We start from the raw sequence: 8,183 nt of genomic DNA on the forward strand, positions 1-8,183 counted from the left end.
ATTTTCAATTGTATTACTTCGGGTCATTATTACATTCCTGTTGCTTGGTAGCTGTCCAAGCCATGTATGCCTTGACAAAAGGCTACCTTGTAGGCAGAAAATGTTAATGTCCATATGAATATTGGTCCAATAATAATTTAAGCGATCCCATGACAAACATATTGCAGTATGATTATGTTTACTTACGAATACACATAAGTTCCCGATGTTAAATACAAATGAGAAAAACAGAGGACCTGAGTATTAGTTCGAGGTTCAATTTGGATGATTTGGAATATTCTGGTAATAAAGAAACATATGCTTGTTAATTTAAGCTGTGTTTATTTTGGGAAGCAGATCGAGTCCCCTATGAATACTTTGATATTGAAAATGTTGACCTAAGTTTTCTGTTGGGACACAAAGTCCCAAAGGGGTGACCAGAAAACCGTTGACACTGGTGTGACAGGAAAATCTGTCATCCCGGGAATTCTGTCCCCGAAAAGTGCGCATAAACGTCTTCCGATAGCGCCCTCTGTTGAACCATATTCAATCAATGCTAAATAAGTTTATATGGGGGACAACATTATAGAGGGAAATACTTCTCTAGTACACCGGTGTCAGATGCAATTGTGTCCGCCACGCAATACTGTCCGATTAGGACATTTTTGCATATGCAATTGTGTCCGGGGCTATGCAAAAACCGTCCGGTGGCATGTACATGACTGTACATGTATGTGCGCGCGTAAGCGAGTGTGCATGCACTGGACCTACGTGATGCAGCATGAACACGCACGTATTTTATGATTGCAGCGAATACCCAACAGCCGAACATTTCCCATGTCATTCATGACATGCACTTAGCATGTAAAACAAATGGCGAACACTGTTCCGTCGACCAAGAACGTTTAATTGAATGTCAGACAACACCGTCGAGTTGTCCGCGGACGAGTTGTCCGAAGGGACGAGTTGTCCGACGGACGAATTGTCCGACGGACGAGTTGTCTGGTCTCCGTTTAATTTATTTCAAGGACAGCTTTGCACGGGGCGGACACAACTGCATATGCAAATGTGTCCGGGCAGACACAATTGCATTATGCAGCAGCGTCCGGACGGACACGATTGCATATGCAAAACCGTCCGGTGGACATTATTGCATATACAATAATGCATCCGGATAGTATTGCATATAATAGGACATAATCGCATGCCCTTTTCGCTTTTAATGAAGAGCGAAAAAACTGTGTTAATATTCACGATCACACAAAATCCAAAGTAGTTGATAACCGTTTATACTAAAACGCCAATTTCGATGTCACTTTTTTTGCCAAGTACCGCCATAAAAATTCAGTGGGCATTTGTGTGTGTTTTTTGCAAAGCCAAGATTCCCAAGCGATTGTGGGTATTATTTTCTTTTCACGCGCCAACTTTACATTAGGCCTGACTATACTCTAAAATTAACGGTCCAATTAAAGACCTTTCAAAACACAATTTTTCAGTGAACACCAACAACTCTGTTACATCGAGCAAATTGTACTCAACAACAAATCACTCCATTCAGAAATTACCCGAATGATCAACCAATCGTGTGTGCGTGTATGTGTTTTTCACTGTGTTTAGTCTTTGACTAAATTTGACTGCCGTTTGTGGTCAAACCCAATCGGGTGACCTTATGATGGGTTTCTTCACTAGTGATTAAATACATTGGACGCTATTTATAACTTTTCAAGACTAGTCTTCACAGTTGGTGTATCTCAACATTTAATGCATAAAAAAGCAAGTCTGTGAATAATTGAGCTCGATCGGTCGTCGAAGTTGCGAGATAATAATAAAAGCAAAACACACCTTTTTCGCACCATGGTCTAAGTCTGAGGTCTCGAAATCAAATTCGTGGAAAATTACTTCTTTCTCGAAAACTACGTCACATCAGAGGGAGCTGTTTCTCACAATGTTTTATACTATCAACCTCTCCCTATTACTCGTCACCAAGAAAAGTTTTATGATTATAATTATTTTGAGTAATTACCGAAAGTGTTCACTGCCTTTAAACTATTGCATTCAGGATAATTAACTTAATGTACCCCCCCCCCCCCCCTCCCCGGATAGCAGCCTTTAAGTTCTTACATCAAAATATATCACTATATTACGTGATGGTAACTTTCCCTTAAGTTCTCATGACCGTGGTTCCTATCATTGTGCGTGAGGATGCAGGGTCTCTTCAACTCGTTGTTGTTTCAAGACAAATGTTGACAAAAAGGGTTTTGCAGTCTGAATATTGTCCGTGTGTATTTTGAATGCGTTCACAGCGACAATAAATTATAAAGTCATATGGGCATCACTTGATATGAAATACTGTCTTGATCGGACAACAATTAGCTTGAGAATTGCATGACCACTTTGATTATTCGACCTTGGTTGTTCGTTGTGATTTTTTAGTGGTCTGGATGAAGATTTGGCATGAATTAAACTGGATAGTTCCTCCTATTAGCTAAACAGGAAACACAGATGTTTATTGCAAAATGATTTGGGGGAAAAATGTTTTACAACGGTTCAAAAAAAAAAAATATTGTATGCAATAACTTTGTGTGTTGTGTTCTTACGTTTCCTTGTACAGTATTGATAAGGGTTTTGAAAGTAAGGATCATTTATCTGCAACCATAATCGGGTTGGATTCGTTATAAAACAAATCAATTACAAATTAAATCACATAATCTTTCAAACCAATAGTTAATTGAATTTTTGTTAAGTAAAAAGCTAAATATAAAAAAAGGCTAATAAAAAAAAAAAAAAAAAAACCACCAAACATCGTTATTGATCAGGATAAAACATAAATTGGTTAATTTGAAAGCTTACTCATTATGAAGACTATAAAAGAACTTTTTTTCTGTGATATATTGATATAAAGTTGTATTGCCCTCTGGCAGCTACACATCTTGCCTAACCATTCACGAAGACAATGGGGAAAACTGAAAACATTTCATATATTCTTGTTCTACATTCATTTGTGTTTTGTACCTCCTGACTCACACAATGGATCAATCCAAACCTTTACTGTTTTCCTTATTGAAGTATAGATTTGATCATACGGATAATGACTTTGTCAGAACAGTTTAGAACAGTTTTAACACGTGACACAACAAGTTAAAACAAATGGTCAACGATTTGTTCTTCTTCTTCCCAATAGTTTGCCAAAGGATTCGTATGAATTTAAGATTAATAATAATTATATTATGTTCACCACAATAATATTAATATTGAAAAGTAACAGCATTTCCTGTATTCATCCATGAAGACAGAATGTTATTTTTTTTTTCTCCGCTGCCGGCCCTGCGCTGCGTACTGACTTGTTTGTATTTAATACTCAGCCTTTCTAAGTACAAATTATCTGATGGGCTTGGGTCGACGTCCCTTTTAGATAAGGAAGATGATGTCAGGTAAGTCACACAACTTTCGATCTACTAACATCATTGAGATTAGGTCATTCCCTCATTTCATGAATTGGTCAGTATTTGAGACATGGGTGGAGACATGCATTACCAAGTGCAAGTTCTGCGATTTTTTTTAAGGACAAAGCAATAAGTTCAAGTCCAGAAACACTGTCAAGTCATAGGCCTTGTCAAAAGACAAGATGTTTACACATTTGTGTGGTAAATTGTTTTCCCTTATTCCCGGTTCGTTTTACTGTCGATTTTAATTCTGGATATTTAGCAACAAATTGTAACAAAAGTGTACCCCGTTTCATATGCTAATTACACGTTTACATGCGTATCCATGTATAAATCTGGTTCAATGTTTTAGCTAGACTAATTAAGGAAACATGATATTCTAATGATGTGCAATTCAAAAGAAACATCTCCGGAATTGTTGTTTTGATAACATCTTTTAAAAACAGCAACAGACACCAGGATTTCCTGCCCTTTTCTCAAATGAGGAACTATCCTTGTTGTTTAACAACGATTAAGCAAATTTGGCAGCCAGTCAACTTACACAAACTTCTTGTGCAAAAAACAATAATTATCCTTCATTGGTTAACAATAAATTGCATAAGTTCCTTATTCAAATGTATGAGTAATCGAAATGGTTTTCCTTCTCAGAGTGGATTACAATAGGCAAGAGGGAGCAGTCAGTGTCGCATTACAGACAACCATGGCGGGACAACTCCGTGTGAAACTCAAGCTGCTTATCATAGTACTGGGATGTATTGAAGGTTAGTGATAGCCCTTTTCATAAAAGTGTCGGTTACAATGTAGTTTAATTATTAAGGAGCCCAGAACAAAGTAAAATTTCGTATTTTAATCGCAAAAGCTGAAAATCGTCGGCATGTGCACGCCCATTTTGCCGAAAAGTATCTCTAAGCTCTTCAAGAAATGACTTTTGTCACAAGGGATGAACCAATACTTATGAGTAGTGTTCATAGGTTTTGGAGGTACGTCGGCCGGTCGACCACTTCAGAGCCAATGAACAGCTCTCCTTGGGCAGCTCCACCCACAATTTACATAAGCGACGAACGTTGCACAAGATTCCTTAATTGTAAGTCATTTAAAGAGTGGAATATTCGTGCATATGCCTCTGCGATGACAAAACACCTGCGTTCCACTCGCGCAAACGACTCGCAACTGTTCGCGCAAACGTTTTTTATCTTTTGAACGATTGGTGCGTATACGAAATGAAGATGGCGCGCACCAAACGTAGTTTTTTGTTTTACTGCAATAGTCCTCTTTTTGACATCATTACATCAACTAATTAACTTTGTTGTTCCAAATCTGCATTATCATCCACCGAAAATACAATGTAATTATGTTTGTGACAAAGAAATAATACTGTATGCTTGTCCACCATTTTAAAAACCACTCGCCAACACCTCAGAAGTATGTTCGCCTAAAGTTGCCAACGTTCGCCAACGGTGGCGGCGAACAACTCGTTCCACTTGAAATGGATCCTTCCCATGAATTATTCTAATCACATTCACGCATGCGTACATACCCTGTTGGTTGGCACACGCCATAGAGTTGTGCACTAAGCAGACGCGCAATCGCGTCTGCGTCACGCACCCATTTAGCCGTGTACTAGTCTGGTTCCCAGACCCAAAAATCTCCGACTAGGCTCTGTCGAATTTAGGGTCCGGTATCACCCAAAATCACGTGACCAAAGAGGAGGAATTCCTCCTCTTTCGAAGTTATCCGAAATGTTCCGAACGTGTTGTCGTCAACATTCGGACAGTATCGTTGATGTTCGGTACGGACTCGTAATGTCAGTCATGTCGGCCGTAGATCCAGGAGTTTTTATGCCAGTTATTGCAAATGCAGGCGTTGTGCCTAAATAAAGCGTTTGCAAAGCAATGCGACAAGTTTAAAATATATAAACCTGGGAAATCGCTCCGGGATCTGGTAAGTTTTTATCCTGTTTCTTCAAAAATATTTTTTTTCCAAAAGTGTTCTGACTTGAGTGTTCATTAGACATTTATTGAGGATTAAGTTTCATGATTTTTAAAAGTGGTAAAAATGGGGCAAAATCTGGTGACTAGCTGTCGACATTATACGTGTTGAACCAGATTGTCATTAATTGACGATCAAAATAATCTCGTAACCCTCCGGCCTGGCGGTCGTTGGGAGGAGGGTTACGTTATCGCTAGTAGTACGTGCAGACATGGTTTCCCTGGAGATGACCCCCGACCCTGACAAGTTGCGTCATGCTCTATGTTTAACCGTGGGTGATACCTGACCTAAGATTTTTAACAAGAGACGTCAAGGAATCTTTGGTCAGGGAACCAGACTAGCCGTGTACAAAACAGCGCGATGTTCCCTCATTTTGCCAACCAAAACGTTAGTGCGCACGCGCTATGTGCAATTTACATATTTCATGGGAAGGGTCTAAGCAACGTTTGCGCGAGTGGAACCACCCCTGGCAAGCTATTCAAAGGTGGATGAACTGACTTGTCCTCCATGCTCTTACATAAGGAGTGAAACAAAGAGTTCAAAACAAGCCAATGTGAGTGGAGACTGTCCTGCACTGGGCTAGGAAGCAAAATATAAAGACTTGCTATGGTCTCATCAGGGGTGCGTTTTTAACAGAGGGAACTCTTTGTGTTATCTTGGTATGTCACAAGCACACTGTCTATTCATTTGCCTTTGAATAGCGCGGCTAAGCTTACCAGGTGTTTCGTCATCACAGAGGCCGACACATGAATATTCACCATGTAAATGACTTGCAATAAAGGAACCTTGTGCAACGTTCGTCGTGTATGTAAATTGTGGGTGGAGCTACCCAGGGAGAGCTGTTCATTGGCTCTGACGTGGTCGACCGGGCGACGACCTCCAAAACCTATAAACACTAAAAGCACTTCGTGTAATCCACCATACACCGCCGTGTAAGTTCTATGTAAATTTTGGATTTTAGCCGAGTTTTGGTCTAATTACTAATTCTGTAAAGTTCCTTTAATTTAACATTGACCGAGGTTGAGATGATCGCGAGACAATTTCAACATTTCAGCAAATAGTTGTCATTTCAGAGCAAATTTATCCGAATGCTCATAGCGGAACGTTTTTTTTTTTTGTTTTTTTTACAGCATGCATCATTCAATAAACTCGAAATATAACACCTCATTATCATACTTGGAAGTGCGCAGATTGACGGTTTTAATAAGCAGACACTTCTTTGCATGATTGGTTTTCCGAAAAAAGTTTCATGGATTGTCAGTTTGACAAATTATTTTTGTGAAAACCGAAGGGTTGTTCTAAAATCCCTCGACCCCCACGACCCACGACCCCCTCGACCCCTCGACTTTTGTGCAATTGTTTTTCTAACAGGTTCACAATTAACTATGATTTTTTATTTTTTGCCTTTTTCGGTAATATATAGCAAATTTTCTTGAGGATGTTTTCAAAGAGTTTAAATTATGCTGTTGTTCTCTATAAAATATTTTTGGGAGAACAAACTCAGTATCAGGTGCACAAACTTAGCAAGAAAAGGGAGGGTTAGATTTGTTTATCCTTTGTTGCTCAAATCAAGCTGAAAAGTGGAAGGGGTAAATTTGTTTATCCTTTGCTGCTCAAAACCAACCAAAAAGTAGGAGGGGTAGATTTGTTTATCACTTGAAACTCAAACACGGCAAAATGTGCGATATATTGTAACAAATAAGTGGAATTTATCTATTTTTAAAACGTTAGCATAGCAACATTAGATTGATTCGTACAATCTACAGCAAAAATAAACAGGTTCACTATTAAACATTTTTTTTTTTAGTTTTGTACTGTTTTTGGTAATATATAGCAACTTTTCTTGAAGATGTTTTCAAAATGTTAAAACTATACTGTTTTTCTCCATAAAATACCTTTGGGAGAACAAAGTCAATATTGGGTGCACAAACTTAGCCAAAAAGAGGAGAGGATAGTTTTGTTTATCCTTTGGTGCTTAAATCAAGCTGAAAAATGGAAGGGATAGATTTTTTTTGTCCTTTGCTGCTCAAAACCAACCGCAAAAGAGGAAGGGATAGATTGTTGTATCCCTATAAACTAAAACACGACAACGAGTGTGATATAATGCAACAAATACGTGTGATTTATCCATTTTGAAAAAAGTTAGCATAGCAAAATTAGATTGAGTCGTAAAATCTACAGCATATTTTTCACGATTTGGAGAAAAAATTGGTAAAACAAGTTTGTTGCTTTAAAATCCTGTTTCGAGAGCAATTTACAGACCATAATGACAATTTTAAGCTGTAAATTTGAAAAATAACCAAATCTAAACAAATACAGTTAAATATGAACCTGTTTTCTGTACACCGAAATTGCCACAGTTCACAACCTCAGCCAATCACGCACACAATTTTGTTTGCTGACGTCGACTACCATGCCTCGCACATCACAACACAGCATACGAGACAGACCACTGTGCGGCACCTTAATGTAGCCCGAGCCCTAAATGTAGCTTGACCTAAATGTAGGCCCAAACATGTACCTAATTGTAGCCCGGACCTAAGTGTAGCCCCAAACATGTACCTAAATGTAGCTCGGACCTAAATGTAGCCCCAAACATGTACCTAAATGTTACCCGGACCTAAATGTAGCCCCAAACATGTACCTAAATGTAGCATTTAGGGCTCGGGCTACATTTAGGTGCCGCACAGACCATACACACGTAGTATGCAAGACCATGCACACGTATGTATTATGCACGAAGCAAACTTCGCGTGATTGGCTGTTGAGATC

This window comes from Asterias amurensis, chromosome 13 (genome assembly GCF_032118995.1).
Source record: "Asterias amurensis chromosome 13, ASM3211899v1".
NCBI lineage: Eukaryota > Metazoa > Echinodermata > Asteroidea > Forcipulatida > Asteriidae > Asterias > Asterias amurensis.